The sequence below is a fragment of the Sus scrofa genome, chromosome 2 (assembly GCF_054392235.1).
Source record: "Sus scrofa isolate SSC_HxYL_T2T_F1_AM1 chromosome 2, Sscrofa_HxYL_maternal_Yorkshire_Landrace_v2.0, whole genome shotgun sequence".
NCBI lineage: Eukaryota > Metazoa > Chordata > Mammalia > Artiodactyla > Suidae > Sus > Sus scrofa.
Genome location: NC_139384.1, coordinates 124,086,942 through 124,108,420, shown reverse-complemented (window position 1 = coordinate 124,108,420; position 21,479 = coordinate 124,086,942). Strand labels below are relative to the sequence as shown.

The window sequence follows — 21,479 nt, the reverse complement described above, 5'->3', positions numbered from 1 at the left end:
AATTGTAGGAACCCAAATCACTGGCAGTCATTAGTCAAATGCATTTCAGCTACCTTCACTAATTAAGGTCTGTTTTTTTTTTTTTTTTTAGGGCCGCACCCAGAGCATATGAAATTTCCCAGGCTAGGAGTGGAATTGGAACTATGGCTGCCAGCCTACACCACAACCACAGCAATTCCAGGTCTGAGTGGCATCTGCGACCTACACCACAGCTCACCGCAACATGAAATCCTTAACCCACTGAGCAAGGCCAGGGATCGAACTTGTATCCTCCTGGATCCTAGTCAGATTCATTTCCAATGCTCCATGACAGGAACTCATATTTAAGGTTTTTTGTTTGTTTGTTTGTTTTTTGTCTTTTTAGGGCCGCACCCACGGCATATGGGGGTTCCCAGGCTAGGGGTCTAATTGGAGATGTAGCTGCTGGCCTACACCACACCCATAGCAATGTGGGATCCAAGCCACATCTTCGGCCTACACCACAGCTCACAGCAACACCAGATCCATAACCCACTGAGTGAGGCCAGGGATCGAACCCACAACCTCATGGTTCCTAGTCAGATTCGTTTCCTCTGCGCCACGATGGGAACTCCTGATTAAGGTCTTTTTAATTATTGTTACAAGACTTGTTAAGTCCTTCAAGCAGCACATAGCCTAAACTATGAGATGTTTTCCTGAGCTGTTTTCTAAGAATTTGGAGTCAGCTGTGTCTAGCTGAGCTGGTTAAGACTGGACAAGACCACTGACCCTGCAACTGGGCACATAAGTGTCCACTGGGTGACCTTTTGATGTCAGAGGCTTGAAAACTCCACCCTCATATCCTGATAAATGCCTCCATGTTTGTAACTGCAGAAGCCTGCAACTTAGTTACACCTGTGCAGAACAATAATTACCACACCTCTTTCAAATCACCTTTCCCCAAGCCCCTCACACTCCCCATACCTCAGGCCAACAAGCTGCTTTATTCTTTATCCCCTAAATACTCCAAGCCTCTTGCCTTTGGGGAGGTCGTTCTGATATGTGTTCTTCCATTTCTTTGCTTGGCTCCCTTTTAAATAAATCTTCTCTTTGCTGCAAATCTCAGTGCCTCAAAATTTTGGTTTGTCACACATTGAGCCAAATGAACCTGGTTTGGCAACAAAACTTCTAGACAAGAATTTCTAAACATTTTTTCCTTGGAATGCTTGTCCCGCGTTTCTCTATATAAAAGTGCTCTGTGGCAAATTGATTTTGGAAAATCCCACACACTCTCCTTTTTTTTTAAGAGATGCAACACAACAATAGCATATTAAGAGCTCTGCGAATCTAGCATCAAAGAATCCTTTTAATTTTTATTTTATCATCATTTTCCCATTTTATTATTTAACCCCTTTGTGGTAGCATCTTTCAAAAATAATGTGTCATAGAACATTTTTGGGAAAATGTTATAATTTTGGAAGAAAAACATTTTTTTTCCTTAGCACATTTGAAGTAAACAGGTGCTAAAGAATAAAATAACCCAACAAAGTTCTTTAACAGTTTTCTTCATGTACATCACAGTACAGTGAAGCACACATCAATCCATTCGTTCATTACACAAATATTTATGATTGCTCAATATTTATGATCATCCACTATATATCAGACACAGTTTAGATGCAAGAGCTAGACAAAGACCTTGCCCTCATGGAGGTGTCATTCTAACAAAAGACTATAATGTTGAATCGGGACTTTTAACACCTCTTAAAACATGTTTGTAAAATAGTTCCTGCTGTGGCTCAGTGGGTTAAGATCCCAACATATTGTCTCTGGGATGCAGTTTCGATCCCTCACTCAGCAGGTTAAGGATCTGGCATTGTTCTAGCTGTGGCATACGCCTCAGCTACAGCTCTGATTCAACCCCAAGGCTGGGAACTTCCATATGCCTCATGTACAGACATAAAAATAAAAATAAAATAAAATAAAATAAGTACAATAAACCTCTAGAGCCTGAGGTGATTTAAGAACCCCTATTGGTGTTTGAACAATTATCTTGCTAACTCCCAACCTTATGGACCTGGTTCTGAAACCCTAGGTCTATAAATTCTTCTTTCAACTCTTCTTTCAACGTCCTTGAACCTCAGCTTTCTCCGGTGGAATTGTCACCCTGGGTGTCAGCATGCTGAGGTATCTTTGTCAGAGTAATCAGCTCCAGCTCTTCACTACAGTTCCTGGCCCTCACATTCCAGATGGATGAGCCCTAGATCTTCAGGGGGCAGAATGGTGGTGAGGTGGTAGTGCTGAGGGAGGAATTCCGAAAGAATGGGTCCTCGCAGAGGCAATTGCAGGCACGCTGAATACACTGAATATTTGAAAGTTACAGGAGCTGATAAAACATTCCATTTTATTAAACAGCAAGGGGGAGAATCACTCTAAAACTCAAACACAATTATTAATAGACATATAAAGTACTTGTCTCCAAAAGCAAGGATTCAAAGCCATGTCTATCACAGTCCTTTTCAAATGTTTCACATTTATTCCTTTTGAGGCAGAACATCTGAAGTTTTATTATTCAGTTATATAAACCTAAAAAAAAAGCAAGAGGAGTTATAAAATTAATATTCTCATAGGTACTTGAATTTGTAAGATTACTAGTCTTCTGGCCAATGGCCCAGATAATATGCCCACTGCAAAAGTCAGAGTAAAGCCATTTTCAGCATCTTCTCTAAGCAGTCAACATTTGAGGACAGCTGGAAAACAATGAATTTTACACTTTAATTTCCTATACGCAAAATTCCCCATTAAAAACAAATATAATGCTAATAATTTCTCAAAATGACAACAGTCTCCATTTTAAGTTACTAAAATAGTGACAAGATACTTGTCACTATTTTATAACTTCAGACAGTAATGTACTAATAAATGTTAACAACTGGCTTTTTGAGAGGAAAATGTTCTGACATGTAGTGTTTGCTACTTCCAATGGTGCAAATGTACACACCATGGCTGATTCCAGCTACCAGGGTGACATGGATTGCAGAACTGAGAAGATATTCAGGTAATCAGCCTTCGTAAGTCAGTGACAGTGGTCTACCATGAACCACTAACTCTAAGTTTACACGTTCTTCGAAGAAATTTATTAATAATCTTTTTTTTTTTTTTTTTTTTTTTTTTTTTACAATTAAGGGAACTGCCACCCAATGATCTTATTCATGTTTCCAGAAATACGGAGGTATTCGTATCATTAATCTTTTATTTTTGAAGTCTACCCAAATGAAAAACAAAAGCTGGAATTGTAACTCTTTATTAGAATTTATAAATCACATAGATATATTTAACATTTTTCTTAAGAGGCAGATAACATAGCGTGTGAAAGAATCAGAGTCCTGATTTCGAGTTCAGGGTTTATCTCTATCTGTGATTTGGGACTGGTTATCTTATCTCTCTCTATGCCATTGTTTCATTAACGTGAATAAATAGGGCTAATTATCACATCAGCTTATAGCATTATTGTAAGGGTCAAATGCCAAAGTGCACACAAAGTGCTTTGCAACAGTACATAGCACATAATGAAGATTCAATATATATTAATGTTATTAGTGTCACCAGCTACTTCTAATAAAATAAACTCATAAATTGTTAATGTCAGGGTTGACTCAGCAGCAAAGGATGAGAGGCCCTTGACATTCTAGTGTCAGTGTGTAGGAGGAAATGTCCCAATAAAAATGTAGAAAGGAGAGACCCCAGCCATGATGACTAAGCAAAGTCTAGCCAACGGCCCCAACCACCCCTCCCCCACACATCTGCTTCTGTAAACTTGTTTCCGCAACTACTACCTTCCCTGAGGTCACTCTGGTCCAACTAGCCAAGCTTGGACCCGGAAGACGTAGCCCATAAAAGCCTTATGAAACCCTTCTTCAGGGCTCAGACTCTGGAGAGCGATCTCCTCTGAGCCCAACTGTGTAATAAACCTGAGTTCTCCAACGCTCGCTTGGTTTCTCACTGCGTAAAGGAGCTGATATGCTGCGGCGCAGGACTGCTGGGTGACTGCCGTAACATTTCTGGAGTCCCCAGCGAGATTCCCACCATTCTGGCCCCTTGAGCCACTGGAACAGAGGCAAGGCCGCCTGGGAGCCGGGGAGCCTCAAAAGGAACGAGGCGGCGTGCCACCAGACAGTACTCCAGGTTCTCTTTGTTAGTGGCATTCCTGACTTCTGGGTGACCAAACCCGGACCAGACTCAGTGGAGAGACGGACCAACTCACCAGGAAGGCGTCCGGACAAGGTAAGGCCCCAGGGCAAACCCCAGTCAGGTCCTGCCCCAGTGGGCATAGGAGGGGACTGATCACCCCCTTAGGGAGACTCTCCAGATCGGAAGCCGAGGAACCTCTTGCTTGGGTGGAGCAACTGTCAGGTGTAGCCGATTGAAGGTTGTGCTTAATCAAGCTCCTAGTTAGGGACTCCCAGGGAGTGGGAGGCATTGTGATAACCCCTGAGTGTGTGTGAGAGTGAATGAGCGGCCTGATTCACTTGCGCTACAGGTTCGAGTTTGTGGCTCCACGGTCTTAGCAACCACGGAGTCCGAGTGGGTCATAACCTGCAGTTCCGTGGTGACCTCATATGGCTTATGGCTGAAGCAGACTCTGAGGGTTCTCTTCCCTCCCTGAGAGTCCAGTCCAAGTTCAGGGCTTATTCAAACCAGCCAATTGCTAACAGGCGCCTAAACTCCCAAGAGGGGGGTGGTCAGGCGGACGTCTGAATGGCCACCTTCTGAGAAGGGAACACCCTCCCTTGTTTTGTCTGCGACACTGGCACAGGGTGGCCACATGGGGTGGGACCTAACCCCGAAGCCAATGAGCCAGAGATCCTTGTGCTCCTGCCATTTGGGCCATAAATTCCTCCAAGGAGATAATCTAACTTGACATTGCCCGTGGGCCTCCAGGAACTCCAAGCCCAGATTCTAAACCAGCCGTGGGACTGCCCATTTTGTCAGTTCATGGAGGCCCAGGATCTGAGTCCGGGAGACAAGCCTGTCATCCCCTGCTCAGTTCAGGGTATAGGGAGGATTGGGTACAAGGTCCCCTGTCCTTTGCCCAAAACATTAGAACTTGTCTGAGAGTACCTTCCCGAGACCAGGGGCCCAGATGGATCAGAGATATTTGCAACAAAGCAGGTGCTCGCCGTGGTCATAGAGCGAGCTGAGTGGGAACTGTCTTGCTTTCAGGAGTGGCAGAGGCAAAGCTACTGGGGATACCGCCCATGAGGTCAGAGAAGGTCTCATAATATCAGGTCATAGACAAAATCCACAGAAAGACACCATGGGTTCGCCCAAGTCTAAACCCACGGTCCTAGACTGTGCGATCAAACATTTCAAAAGGATTTTCTGAAGATTATGGTGTAAAGCTAACCTGATCTTTCATCATTTCCTTTGCTATTACCTCAAATAGAGCTGTGGGGGCAAAGGAAACAGACCTCTAGATGTTAAGACCATTCTGAGTTGTTACCATGCCTGTGGGGGAAAATGAGTTCATGACTAGTATTCATTCAACTTAGGCCAAGTGTTTAGCCTCAGAGCCTGGGCATAGTCAGTTTTGTTTTGCTGTTTACTTTCACCCTGGTTGGAGAAATCGATGGCTGGTTCATCCAATTTACCTGTTAACTGTTGCTGAGACCAGCTTAGCAGGATGGGGCTGAAGAATGGGTGCTGTGGAACTTCAGGAAAAAAAGTTAACATAAAACAAGACACAGAGACATTTATATTAAGTAAAGGTGGGAACCGGGGGACTCAAGGTCTCAGGAACCAAGAGCCCTGCCTCAAGAAACCACACTGCTTTTACGTTGCTCTTGAGGATTATGTCAAGTGAAAAGGGGGTTGTAGGTGCAGGATATAGGGTTTCTTTAATTATAAGTTCTATTATTATTTTAAAAGTCACTTAGCTGGTAGATGGTTAAACTTTTACTCTAAACTTTAGGCATTTAAGAATCATTAGCATTTGAGTTAGCTACCTATGCATAGCATTTCAGAGAATCCTCACTGTGCTTCCACAAACAGCATGCCTATTTGCAGCAACCCTGTGTGCCTAGGTTTGCACCTTGGTTCTCTTTGCTAATGCATATTCTGCTAATGACCAATCATAAACCACCTGGCCATGAGGTTGCTCTTTCTCTTACTCTTTAGAGGACATATCATGCTTGTGCAAATGGCGTGCCAGTCTGCACAGGTCTGGCTGCCTGGACGAATGTTATTATGTCCTCATTCAGCTGACACCGTGAATAACCCATGCCTTTAGGTCTTTGTTCTTAAGCTTAAGTCATTTACCATCGCCATGACTGTTTCTCAAGCAGGAAGATGGGATAAAGTAAGGAAGGACAAGATGGAGTTTTCAGCAAAGAGGCTAAGAAAATATTATAAAAACAAGTCTAGCAACAAACTGTGGCTTAGAAACTTGCCTAATATTAATTGAGGGCATGTCAGAGTGAGTGTCTTAGGATTTGAAAAATCAGGGCAGTCTTTCTTAGAAAGACTCAGAAAGGCATTGAGATTTTCCGGGTTTTTTTTACCTCTGTCCAGAGACAGGCAATGGGCAGGGACAATGGGAAGAGAGGCTATGCTGGTAAAGAGTGGTTAATTCCAGTCAGCCTGAGGTAGGATGGGATATTTGACCACTAGTGTCTAGCTGCTCCAGCTAAGACAGGGGATGCCCTCGCATAACCAAGAAGGGGCAATAGGCAGTGGATGCTGATCTTTTCTCTTTTTCGGATGGGAGCCACATCCTCAAGCCTGGTGCACGGCTCAATAGCAACTCCTCTGACATGTGCCTTGATGAACTGGAGAAAGTTTGACCCTGAGACTCTGAAAAAGAAACATTTAATTTTCTTTTACACAAAAGCCTGGCCACTATATAATCTGTCAGATGAAGAGCAATGGCCATATGAAGACTCTCTAGCTTATAATACCATTCTCCAATGAGACCTATTTGGTAGACGAGAAGGGAAATGTTCAGAGGTGCCATATGTCAGATCTTCTTTACAATGAGGGAAGACACTACACTGAGGAAGGCTTGTGGACTTTCTCAGTACATTATGCCAACTCCCTCAGGACCTAGGTGCCCACCACATCCTGGCCCAGGTGGGTCAGACCCTCCAAAAGTTAATCAGCCTTCTCCAATTCTGCCCAAGTCTCCTCCTCTTCCCCCTCTAGTCCCTTTACAAGAAACGGCAAATGGAGAATGGGGACCGGTACAGGTCCATACACCTATTTCACTTCAGGACTTAAGGCAAATAAAAACAGATTTGGGAAAATTTGCTGACAACCCAGATATATTGAGGTCTTTCAGGGTCTCACGCAGTCCTTTGAGTTAGCCTGGAAGGACATCATGTTATTACTAAAACAGACATTGACTATAAGTAAAAAAAAAAAAAAACAACAAAAAACAAACAAACAAAAAACATAAAGGCTTCAAAACCGATCAAAGCTGGGGAAGATGAATGGAATGATGCTATAAATGCCAGAGGCAAATTAGAAGAGCTAGAACAAGATTCCCCACAGGGTGTCAGGCAGTTCTTATGAGCAATCCCAGTTGGTCTGCTGATGAGGGAGATAACCACAATTGGCATAGAAATCATTTTATTACTTGTATAGTTGAGGTATTAAAAGCCTCATGAGTAAAGCCCATTAAAAACTATTGGAGGTTTACTAGGGGAACAAGGGAGTCCATCAGCTTTCTTAGAAAGACTCAGAAAGGCATTGAGAAAACATACACCAAGGAACCCAGAAACAATGGAGGACCAAATAATTCTTAGGATAAATTCATAGCTCAATCGGTGCCAAATATATGAGAAAGCTCCAAAAAATTGGCTTTTGGCCCTGATCAGGACCTGGAGCACCTCCTCAGAGTAGCAACTCAAGTATGTTACAATCAGGGCCAGGAAGAATGAAAGGAGAACAAGAGGAGAGACAGAGAAAAGGCTGAGGCTCTAGTTACGGTGCTACAGAGTCAACTTGGGAGTTTCCAAGGTGAGAGGACTAGGGCAGAGACCTATGCCCGGAGCCTGTTTCCTCTGTGGAAAAGAGGGACCCTTTAAATGGGAATGCCCCAAGACTCAGACCACAACACCTAGGCCATGCCCCCTATGTTGGGGAGATCACTGGAAGAGGGACTGCCCCTGAAGATGAAGGTCTCTGGGGTTGACCCCTCAGGCCCAGGATCAAGACTGATGGGACATTTCCATAATGGCTCCTGTCCTTATCACCACTCAGGAGCACTGGGTGACTCTAAAGGTAGGAAGACAGCATATTGACTTCCTCCTGAATATGGGAGTCACTTTTCAGTCCTCCTCTCCAATCTTGGGCCCCTCCCTCATGAATCTGCCACATTCATATTTCTGGCAAACCGGTTACAAAATTTTTTACACAACCTTTGAGTTGTGACTGGGAATCCATTTTCTTCTCTCGTGCCTTTCTGATTGTTCCAGAGAGTCCAACTCTTCTTTTAGAAAGAGATATTTTGTAAGAGGTTAAAGCCTCAGTTCACATGGCAATGGAGGATTTCCCATCATGGCGCAGCAGAAACAAATCCGACTAGGAACCATGACGTTGTGGGTTCAATCCCTGGCTTTGCTCAGTGGGTTGGGGATCCAGCACTGAGGTGAGCTGTGGTATAGATTTCAGTCGTGGCTCAGATCCCATGTTGCTGTGGCTGTGGCATAGGCTGGTGGCTTCAGCTATGATTGAACCCCTAGCCTGGGAATCTCCATATGTTGTGGGTGCAGCCCTATGAAAAAAAAAAAAGGCACATGACAGTGGAGCCTAATCAAGGTTTATGCCTGCCTTTGATGGAAGTATATATTGACCCAGAAGTCTTGGCCATAGGAGGAAAGATAGGAAGAGCAAAGAATGCTCAACTGGTAGAAATAAGTCTTAAAAATCAGAATTTATTTCTTTGCCAAAAGCAGTATCCTCTGTGACCCAAGGCATGACAGGGACTTATCCCAATTATAGGAAACAGAAGAGAACAGAGATTATTAGTTGAATGTATCAGCCCTTGTAACACTCCTATATTGGGAGTGCAAAAACTTAACAGGGATTGGTTCCTAGTACAAAACCTTCATCTAGTAAATGAGACACTGGTCCCATTACATCCAGTGGTGCCCAATCCCTATACTCTTCTTTCACAAATTCCAGAAACAGCAGCATAGGTTACTCTGTTAGATTTAAAAGATGCCTTTTTTCTGCATTTCCTTGACTAAGGCTTTGCATATATAAATTCTCAAAACATGGAAGGTAATTAACTTGCCAGAATTAATTTTAGATTCAAGTAAACTGGGAAATAGTCAGTATTAAATTAATATCTTAAATTAGAATTGAAGTTTGCTGATCTAATTAATACGTAGATGTCGTTACAGCAACATTAGGTATAATATCTTATAGTACCTAGGTTTAACAGAAGTCAAATGAGACCCTGAGACATCAGTTACTAAACAGAAACTAAAGGTATTTAGAATGATTAATCAATATGGTCAATATGCTCCTACAAGTGGAGAGGAGTGAGCTGGGGATAGACAGAGAGGGTTAGCTAGGCCTCCCAGCTCCACTGCTTACTGATTTCACCTCTTGAAGGCAGAATTTTCTCATATGTAAAACAGGCATGGCAATAAAACCTAACTCATGGCACTGTTGTGAGGATTAGTATCAATACATAATAAAGCACATAGAATAGCACCCTGGCATGCAATAGGAAGTCAATGGACATTAGCTACAATAATTGTTTAAGGCATAGGCTGTGTTGGAGACAGAGTACATTTTAACTTGGCCAAAAGCACAAGCCTCATGTAGTGATGACAGAAGACTCTAAATATTTGTACTGCCTCCCATTGTTGTAGACGGAGCAAATGGCATGGAATTGCATATAAGGACAATTGTTTGAATTAACTCATAGGAGAAAAGAAAAACAAGGAAATGAGTTACTCTCTGAAAGAGATAATTTGATATCTTTTCTAATAACTAATCCTAAATGGTTATGATACCATAGCTCAGTACTCTCTGGCTCATTCTCCATGTTGTATTCATAATTGCCTTCTAACATGTCTGAAATTGCCTCTGGGAGCTACATTGCTCCTAGAAACTACAGTGAGTGTTGCAACAATCTGGATGCCTACAAACTGGTTCAGTTATTTTCAGGTAGGATCTGGACACCTGCATTGTTTCAAATGGCCCAGATCATTTTAGCATGCAGCCAGGGCTGAGAACTTCTCTTCTAGAAAAAAAGTGTTTCAGGATCAAATCAATGGTCATCAAAAACATTTTTCTCACAGCTGCTAGTTCTGAGTACTCTAACATAATGAATAATTACTGACTGTTCCTTTTTCTAACACTCTACTGGAAGCAGATTTAATTTCTTTTTTTTTTCCCCACTAATCAAAACGAGAAAGAAAAAATAAATTTCAACCAAAATCTTTATTTTGTTCTACCAATATTTATTAAATATCTGCTCTAGGACAAGAATTGTGTTGGGTTCTGAGGATCTAGTGATGAAGAATGTGAATTTCACAGCCTGGGAGAGGAATTCATTGTCCAGTGCATTGCACACCCAATAGCCTCATATCTAACATTGCTAAAGTTCAAAGTGCAACACTTACCTGATTAAAATAATTCTTCAGATTCTTTATGCATGTTTTTTATTTAATTGTTTTTATTTTGATAAAATACACTTTAAAAATGTTACCATCTTAACCATTTTTAAGGGTAAAATTAGTAGTATTAAGTACACTCATATTGCTGTGCAACCATCACCACCATCTATCTCCAGAACACTTTTCATCCTGCAAAAACAAAACTCAGTTCCCATTAAACAATAACACCTCATCCTTTATTTCCCCAGACCTTGTCAATCACCATTCTGCTTACTCACTCTGTGACTTTGACTCCTGCAGGTACTTCACATAAATGGAGTCATACAATATTTGCTTTTTTGCGTCGGGCTTATTTCACTTGTGTAATGTCTTCAAGATTCATTCATGTTGTAGCATGTGTCAGCATTTCCTTCCCTTTTAAGGTTAAATAATATTGCATTGTATGAATATTGAACCTTTTGCTTATCTATTCATCTATCAATAGACCCTTGGGTTGCTTCCATGTTTTAGCTATTATGAATAATATTTCTATGAACATGGGTGTGCAAATGTCTCTTCAGTACTCTACTTTCAATTCTTTGGGCCATATACCCAGAAGTAGAATTGCCGGACCATACGGTAATTCTATTTTTAATTTTTTTTTTTTTGAACCGCCATACTACTTTCCACAGCAGCTGCATCATTTTACATTCCCACCAACCATGTGCGAGGGTTCCATTTTCTCCATATCCTTATCGATATTGCTATTTTCTGCTTTATTGATAGAAGACATCCTAATGGGTGTATGATATTATGTCACTATAGTTTTGATTTGCATTTCCTTGATGATTAGTGATGTTGAGCATCTTTTCATGTGCTTCTTGGCCACTCCTATATCTTATTAAAGAACTGTCTATTCAGATTCTTTGCCCATTTCTTAATCTGATTGTTTGAGTTCGTTTTGTTTCATCTTGGTCGTGTTTTAGAAGTTCTCTAAATATTCTAGATATTAATCCCTGATCGGATATATGAGTTGCAATTATCTTCTTCCATTAAAGAAAACAGTGAAATATTGCCTTTCACTCTATTGATCGTATCTGCTGAAGCACAGAAGTTTTTAATTTTCATGAAGTCCAGTTTGTCTCTTTTTTTCCTTTGTTACCTGTACCTCTGGTGTCACACACACACAAAAATCACTGTCAATCCAATGTTGTGAAGCTTTTTCTCTATGTTCTCTTCTAAGAGTTAATAGTTTTTAGCTTTTACATTTAGATTTTTGGTCCATTTTGAGTTAATTTTTGTATGTGGTATAAGCTAAGAGTCCAACTTCATTCTTTTGCATTTAGATATCCAGTTTTCCCAGCAGCCATTTGTTGAAAAGACTCCTTTCCTTTAGGAATGGTCTTGTGGAATTCCCGTCGTGACACAGTGGTTAGCGAATCTGACTAGGAACCAAGAGGTTGCAGGTTCGATCCCTGGCCTTGCTCAGTGGGTTGGGGATCCGGTGTTGCAGTGAGCTGTGCTGTGGGTTGCAGACGCGGCTCAGATCCCAAGTTGCTGTGGCTCTGGCTTAGGCCAGCGGCTACAGCTCTGATTCGACCCCTAGCCTGGGAATCTCCATATGCCATGGAAGCGGCCCTAGAAAGGACAAAAAGACAAAAAAAAAAAAAAAAAAAGGTCTTGCCACCCTGCTCAAAAATTATTTGGCTATATTTGCATCAGTTTATTTCAGGGCTTTATATTCTATGTGTTTGTCTTTTTGCCAGTTCTTTGGTTGAAATTTTGATAAGTAAAAGAGAACTATAGCATCCATAAAGATCAAAGGAAATATCAGAGCTATGGAAATCTGGGCCAATATTTTATTTTTAGCCTGGAAACATATAAGCCATATATACCTATTTATAACCCAGCTCTAGCCATCTCCAGTTTGTATTGGCCTCTTTAGCAGGAGCAGAAACAACAGAATAGTCCAGTGTAGCCTTTGTTATTTTCTTCTCATCCTCCTCCTTCCTGTGTGCCTCTGTGGTTCCTGCTTGCTTACCCTGCCCTTTTCCCAATTCCAACAAAAAGGCTGAGTTGGAGGGGAGACTTCTCTTTTCAGGATTTGAACCTACTTTGTGTGGAATAAATTCAGTTGTCAGTCATTTATACTTTAATGTAGCATACAGAATGCTGTTACTCTGAGATGTTTAGAAGCCACTGAGGTGTGGAGAGAAACATCTAATCTGACACCTACTTGATTCTAGAGTCAGGGTCATAAAAACAAGGATAACATTCAGTGTTTTCTTTGCTCTATTGCCTCGTCATGGTGGAGACAAGAGCAAGCATTTTAGGCACTGGGGCAAGGATTCTCAAGTACTCTGGGCTGGGTCGTGAATTTTAACAATGTGGAAAAGAACACAAAAGAAGCTAGAAATGAAAGGCATTGTCTGCTTTTATATTTTGCTGAGTCCAAGTTCTTGATCAAACTTAACTGAGAGGGATGAGTTGGGTATTTTGGCTTACTGAACTAGCCTCCAAAAAGCTGATGCATATGCTATTCCTACTGAAGCCTGAAAGAAACTCAGAGCTCTTCAGAGCACACATGCAGAGCGCATATTCGAATATCAACCATGGAAATAATGCTATTCTTGTCCTGGGTTTGAAATGAGGATTTCTACCTCCTGCTATTTCACATTCTGCTTGTTACAAAAAGAGAGAGGTAAAATTCTCTCACAGCAGGATCTTTCCCCATCAGTAGAAATTCTCAGGGGCAATGTGGCTTCTAGTTATTCTCAATCTCTGTAGCCTTGATTTTCTGATTTCATCATGTCAAATGATGAAGTCTTATACAAAGGACATCAATCATAATTATAGTTTGAAACAACACTATGCAAAAAAGGAGTCTGATGTACTTGCTATGTAAATTATTAGGCAAAAAACACAATCAATTTTACAAAGGTAATACATTCTCTTCATCATTCCCCATGAATTCAGCCAAAACTCAAACTCTGAACTGATTAAATTTAGGCTGAAACACACTGTACTTCTTCTACAGTTTATTTGGACGGTCTGACTCTGGAGCTTTTTGGTTCTGCATTTGGGATTTTTATGGGCTACCAAGCTGATATAAATCTTGGTATTTCCAACATCCGTGTTGGGTATGAAGATTTGTTATTAAAAATGAAGTTAAAACAGGGAGGCAACTCATAACTGCACCAATTTGAGATAATGTCTGGATGGCATTTATTCAAAAAAGATTTCTTCTGTCATTCTTAATAACTATCAGTTACAGTCTAGGGCCAAATCAAGATATTTTAGAAAGGGCTTTTTGATGCTATGTGTTTATCCTTGAAATTATTTGCATGGATTTTGCTGCCACAGATTCTAAGTGCTGTACTTGGAGAGAAATTTCAATGGACAAACATTTAGAACATTTAGAGTACTCATAGGAAATAAGTGTTTGAATGAATCACTGGCCCAAACAAGTAAGCTTCTGTATGATGTTAAGTGCATCAGAAATTCTAAAATAATTAGTAGCAAACAAGAGTGCAATGGAAAATCCCTAGATCTTTGCTCCAAGAGCAAAATGCTGTATCATCCTTTTGTGACCCATTTAAAATTAAAGCTCTTCAAAACCCCCTTCATATTACTTACTGGAGGGTAGGCTTAACTTCATCAGAGAAGAGTATAAGTAATCTGTGTTAAAATGTGCAATCTAGCCAGAAAAAGTTTTTTCTTAATAACTTTCCACTTTTCTGTAAAATGCAACTTTTTGATATCACTATCCAAACAAGTCCACCAAATAAATAATGAAAATTAAAAGGTTAATTATAAATTCTAATCTGTCTGAAATGATTCATCTGTTTGAAAGATCTATTTTTGTACTTCATGAAAGTAATAATATGTCCATGAATGCCAAAAATTATATTTCCTCATCTGGATAATGGTTACAAAATGTCTTCACTTTAAAAAATCAAGAATTTAAATATGCTTTGTGTGTATCCTATATCTCAATAAAATGTTTTTTAATAGGTACAATAAAAGCCTCTACAATAATACACTTGGAAAAAATATTCCCAGTTCACATCACAGACCAAGGGTGAATTTTCCTAATTACATATAAACCTGCTTGGAGTTCCTGTCGTGGCGCAGTGGTTAAGGAATCCGACTAGGAACCATGAGGTTGTGGGTTCGGTCCCTGCCCTTGCTCAGTGGGTTAACGATCCGGCGTTGCCGTGAGCTGTGGTGTAGGCTGCAGACGCGGCTCGGATCCTGCGTTGCTGTGGCTCTGGCGTAGGCCGGTGGCTACAGCTCCGATTCAACCCCTAGCCTGGGAACCTCCATATGCCACGGGAGCGGCCCAAGAAATAGCAACAACAACAACAACAAAAGACAAAAAGACGAAAGACAAAAAAAAAAAACCTGCTTAAATCAAAAAGGAAAAGATCCACAACCCAAGGAAAAACTGTGCAAAGGATATGAACTTACAGTTCACAGAAAAAAGAAATTCAACTGGATCATACATATATAAAATAGTATTAAATCTCATTTATAATAAAAGAACTGCAAATAAAACTTTATAGTAATAGCACTTTTTGTTTGCCAGCTTGTCAAAAGTCAAAAACGTTAAGAACACCATGTGGCAAGATCAATGAAATCAACAGACCCACTTCTAGGTTGTAGGGAAATGTAAATTGGTATCACTTTTGTGGGAGACGATTTGATGACATCCATCACATTTACAAATGGATTTTTCGACACATCAATTCCTCTACTAAATGTTTAACCTACAGTTATATTTAAGCACGTGAAAACTGAAACAGGCAAGGATATTTATGACAGCATTGCTCACAAGAGCAGAAGATGGGAAACAATCTAAATGTCTATCAGTAGTCGACTGATTAAACAATGGTATAGGCGGACAATGACATATTCTTAACCCCAGAAAAGAATGGGAATGTTCTTTATGAGCTGATATGGAAGGATCTGCAAGATCGACTGCAGGTGAAAAATAAGAACAGGATATAGGACAGTGTGTGTAATATGCTATCATTCACACGAGAGGAGAACAGTATATATTAAGATCTGCTTGTGTAGGCACAAATATGCCTGGAAAGATATCACAAAGGAAATTGAGTGTGGCTTGAGAACAAAAATTCATGGAGGACTTTTAACCACATGGCTTTTTTACCTTCTCAATTTTGAAATGTTGGGATGAATGTATTAATTGTTTCCAAAATAAAATGATAAAATTTTAAAAATAAGCCTATGAATTTCCGTCTTCACAAGTAATCCTGAGAGGTCTTGCTGATTGGAATAGATCAGAATCACTGCAGGTACACAGGGTGATCTTATCCTACTTTAAGGGGTCAGTAGGAGAGATAGTCAACGTATGGGGTACAGTTATGTGAAATTTCCAGAGACTCTTGTGTTGTGTTGTGTTGTGTGCTGATTTTTAGTGATTGTTCCTGTTCTTGATGAGCCGCCTTTGCTATGCAAACAATACTTGCTAAAAGACTACCAAAAAGTAAAAAATTGTGGTAGGGAATTATACAATCTCTTTCAATATCAGTTCCATTCCTCTAGGAAACTCCAGGAATAACTTAGAGAATGTGGTTGTTCAAATTCTAATTCAATTCTATATTTATTGAAATAATGCTTATCATTCTGAAGAATACCCTTGATAGAAGGCCTTAAATAGGAGCCAAAGGACCCAATAAAAGACTGTCTTGGCATTGAGACAAACAGCTTGCTGGGTTGGTATCACGTCTTATTTTGTGTTCAGCAAGCATCTAAGACTCTGAAAATAATCAAACTGGTTTTGGCAGCTAATTATCAAATGGCAGGTTTGTACAGCCAATCTGATTGACTGTGCCAGCACCAACCATTAAAATTAAAACAGCTGAAAAAATATCAGACCACATATAGCAATGGCCTTGATTACTCTATGGTGGTAAGATATATACTTAGGGAAATTATTTCAATCTCTCATACCATTAGGGTAGACAGACAGTTTTGTAGTGATCACGTTTGGTTTTCTACATGACACAGAAATTATATATTTAGGAGTGGTGTATCTAGCATTCAAACCAATCTTTGCCAACACAAAAGACCAATCTTTTCCTGTCACAATACTTCTTTGTAAGCTGCTGCCCATATTTCCTTTTTGCCGGTCACTTATAGCACTTTTCCTGCCTCCAGTACAGGGCTGAATCTAGTGATGAAAAACTGCATATAATTTGCATGCCTCTTTAGCCTCTTTTAATCTGGAACATCTCCATAGGGTTTCTTTTACAATACTGACATTTTTAAAGAATACTGTCCTTCTATATACTTTTTTTCTTAAAACAGAAATTTCCTTCTTTTGTGTTTGTCTAATGTTTTCTTTTAATTGGATTCAGTTTTGCATTCTTGGGTAGAGTATTGCATAGACAGAGATGTTGTGTTCTTCTTAAAGTATATTATTTGAAAGCGCACAATGTGCATCTGCCCTTCATGGATGATGCTAATTTTGATCAACTGGTTAAAAAAATTTTTTTTTGGTCTTTTTGCCTTTTGTAGGACTGCTTCTGCAGCATATGGAGGTTCCCAGGCTAGGGGTCTAATCGCAGCTATAGCCGCCGGCCTATTCCACAGCCACAGCAACGAGCCATGTCTGTGACCTACACCACAGCTCATGGCAACACTGGATCCTTAACCCACTGAGCAAGGCAAGGGATTGAACCCGCAACCTCATTGTTCCTAGTCGGATTCGTTAGCCACTGAGCCATGACGAGAACTCCAGTTAAAAAAAATTTTTTTTTAAATAAAGTGTTGCCCAATTTCTCCACTCTTTAATTATTGGGGTAGTTTTCCCAGGTGCAACCAATGAGCAGTCTGTGGGGCGATGCATTCAGACTATGCAAATATCCTGTTCTTCCCTAAATTTCTAGGTTTACCATGCATTGATAATTCTTGTATAATCCAGTCTTTACCATTAGGGATACAAATGACGATTTCCCAAAGCCAACACTCCCTCTACATTTACCAGAAAGGCCCAGTCATTCCACTTGAAGTAAGAGAAGTTGTCTATCTTTCTATCCATTACCAGTAAAAATTCCTGTGTTCTTGTTTTTTCAATGATTTATTACTCATTATTTTACTTATTATTTACATATTCAAATTGTCCCAGGTTTGGCAAGTGGAAACCTATTCCGGTGGCTTCTATGTCTTTGTGACATGTCTTTATCATGTTTGCGAGTACTTTTTTACTTTCTGGAATAACATGATGTTTCTGTATCATTATGTACCAATCCTGAAATCAGTTATTTCTCTGAAGAGCAGGCAGAGATAAGAAATATATGCCTGTATATATACGTGTACATACACATACACACAAATAGAAACACACGTATATACCTGTACTTATACACATGCATTAAGACAGCCAACCTCCAAGAGGGACCCCAATGATCCCTACCTCTTGGCGTTCAAATCCTGGTGTACATACAACATTGGGTAAGGTTTGGTCTGAGTGACCAGCAGGACATGGCAGAGGTGATGGTATGCCTACTTGTGAGATTAGGTTATTAAAGACACTGTGGGGAGTTCAATGGTGGTTCAGTAGTTGAGGATCCAGCATTGTCCCTGCAGTGGCTAGGGTCGCTGATGTGGTACAGGTTCTATCCCTGGACAAGGAACTTCTGCATGCCACAGGCATGGCCAAAAAAAACCAAAAAACAAACCAATAAATAAATAAATAAGCCCCACAAAGACACTGTGGCTTCCATTTTGGTTTCTCTCTCTTTCCATTTCTCCCTCTCCTTACTCTCTCTGGGGGAACTCAGCTGCTATATTTTGAGCAGCCTATGGAGATGCCAACATGGTGAAGAACTGAAGCTTTCCACCAGCAACTCTATCAGTGAGTTTGGAAGTGGTCCCTGCCTCAACCAATCTTTAAGATGACTGCTGCCTTAGTCAACAGCTTGATTGCCACCTCATGGGAAACAAAGAGTCAGAACCACCCTGCCAAATCATTCCCTGATTTTTAATAAACAGAAACAGTAAGACGAAAAATATTTGTTGTCTCAAGCTGCTAAATTTTAAGGTAATTCGTTAAGCAGCAATAGATTACTGATATATGCATATACACATGCGTATATACATTTTCACGTTGATGTCTTCAATTCCAATCCCTTCCCACACTCCTTCTTTGTAAGTCCCTTCTTCCTCACTGAGAACCCTTATGCCCATCAATATATTAATTCACTTGTTTAATTCTGTTGTACATCCAAATTTATTTCAGAACTATAAAATAATTAATTTGGAGTGCCTAAGCCTCTACATTTATGGCATTTTGTTAGAGCAGGAATAGGAAACTAATATATAAGTTTTGAATATTTCTGGTTAAGTTTACTCCTTAGTATTTTATGTTTATTACTATTATTGTGGATAGTGTTTTTTCTTTTTTTTCTTTCTTGTGGCGTGCGGAAGTTCTGGGGCCAGGGATCAAACCTGTGCCACAGCAGTGACCCAAGCCACAGCAGTGAAAACCATGGGTCCTTAACCTGCTGAGCCACCACGAAACTTCAGGGTGGGGTTTTTCTTATTTGTTATTATCCTGTAACAAGATATTACTTGTGTATCTAAATGCTATCTATTTTTTGTAGGTTAATTTTATATGCCACTACCTTGCTACACTCTTTAATTGTTTGTGTTGGCTTCATCATTGAATCTCTAGAATATTTCAGGTGTACTATCATGTAGCCTGCAAAGAGAGATAGTTCTATTTTTCTTTTTGTATTCTTGTTTTCTCTAGTCAATTATATTGGCTAATATTGCCAAGAAAATATTAAATAGTAATGGAGTGTTACGGCCTGAATGTTTGTGTCACTCTAAAATTCATATGTTGACACTTGGCCCCCTCAGTGTAATGACGGTTGGAGGTGGGGCGTTTCGGAGGTGATTAGGAGTAGATGAGGTCTTGAAAGCAGAGTCTTCATGAATGGGATTAATGGCCTTATGAGAGTCACCAGAGAATTTGTTGGTTTCTGCTCTCTGCCATGTGAAGACACGATGAGAAAAAGCCATCTGCAATCCAGAAAGTGGATTCTCACCAGACGCTAGACCTGCCTGCTCCTTGATCATGGACTTCCCAGCCTTTAGAACTGTGAGAAATAAATGTTGTTTGAGCCGCTCAGTCTATGGCATGTTGTTACAGCATTTCAAACTGACTAAAACATGGAAACATGGCTTATTGTGGTGCCATATAAGGCATCATGACCTTCATGAGAATGCCTTTAAGGTTTTCCCATTAAGACTTAGCATTTCTGACTGAAAAGACAAACCTGCACCAGAATCTCCCCTAGGATGTTATGCAATGACAACAAAAAAGCACAGCTATTTCTTTTGATGCGTTTATATTTAATTTGGAAGACATAACAGGTTTAAAACAACTGAAGAACTGACTTTAAATGTTACAGATCAACAAGTATATTGCAGTATAATATAATACAATTTTAATTTTAAATTGAGGAAAAATAAGGTTAATTTTTCCAGCTATTTCTATCAATTGCACAATTCATAACTTTGAGCCTTTTAGAAGAAACTGTGATAGTCAAGACCAACACTTGTTCAAAAACACGGGATTAAAAAAAAAAACCTTGGGATACTTAATCTCTCAGATCCTCATTCTCATCATTACATTCTTTTAAAACATTATCTTATGGTAATATTGGATTTGGATTTTTTTTGTTTTGGTGTACAGTTCCATGGATTTTAACATATGAAGAGATTTGTGTAACCACTAACACAGTTAGGATACAGAACAGTTCCCTAAACCAAAAAAAACCTGTCTCGTGTGCTCCCTTCACAGTCATAACCTATTTTTAAAATTATGTATATTTATGTCAGGCATTAAACAGTTCAATTTCTTGGCCTATACCTTGATTTTTAAATATGTATCCTTTTTATTATTCCTTCAGAGATACTATATTACTTTTCTATTGCTGCATAAAAATTACCACAAAATTAACAGCCTAAAATAAAACATCTTTATTTTCTACACCTATCTGGGTCGGAACTTTGGGTATGAATTAGCCAGATCCTCTGCTCAGGGTCTTATGAAGCTGAAATTAAGATGTCCACCAGAGGAGTTCCCGTCGTGGCTCAGTGCTTAACAAATCTGACTCGTATCCATAGGGATGCAGATTTGATCCTTGGCCTTGCTCAGTGAGTTAGGGATCTGGCATTGCTGTGAACTCTGGTGTAGGTCACAGACGTGAGTGGTATCTTGCATTGCTGTGGCTGTGGTGTAGGCCAGTGACTTCAGCTCCAATTCGACCCCTAGGCTGGGAACCTCCATAAGCCTTGGGTGTGGCCCTAAAGAAAAAAAAAAAAAAGATGTTGACCAGCGATGAGGGTCTCATCTGATGTTTGGGGTCCTCTTTCTAAGTTCGTTCAGGATATTGGCAGAATTTAGCATCTTGCATTTGTGGAACGGAGAACTTTAGCTCCTAGGGGCACTCCTCTCTATAAGCAGCTTACAACACGACTGATTTCTTGTTCTTTAAGATCCACAGGAAACTATTTACTGTTGCTTCTTGACTCTTTCAGGGGTCACCTGATTAGGCCTAGCCCATCCAGGGAAATCTTCCTTTAGACTAAGTCACATTAGGCCATTAGGGACCTGAATTGCATCCTTAATATCTCTTGCCATGAAAAGTAACATAATCATGAAAGTAACGCCCGTCATATTCACTGGTTTAGACCACACTCAAGAGAGAGGATTATACAGAGGATGTACACTAGGGGTAGAAATCATAGGGCCACACATACCACAGATGGTTTAGAAAAAAAATGTAAAATGTCCTACTTTTTGGTTTTTGAAGCATACTGAAGTGACAACAGAAGCTGCGCAGGTGACATAAATCAGTAACCTGAGCCAGGTGT

General features: G+C 40.1%; 1 long non-coding RNA gene across 1 annotated transcript in view; it reads left to right on the top strand.

Moving 5' to 3' along the window:
- Positions 1 to 3,877: 3,877 nt before the first annotated feature.
- LOC146405667 (uncharacterized) overlaps positions 3,878 to 21,479 on the top strand; it is a 109,933-nt gene continuing 92,331 nt past the window's right edge. Inside the window, exon 1 of the long non-coding RNA XR_014838487.1 lies at positions 3,878 to 4,242. This is a non-coding gene — a long non-coding RNA (uncharacterized LOC146405667). The remainder of the gene's footprint in view (positions 4,243 to 21,479) is intronic.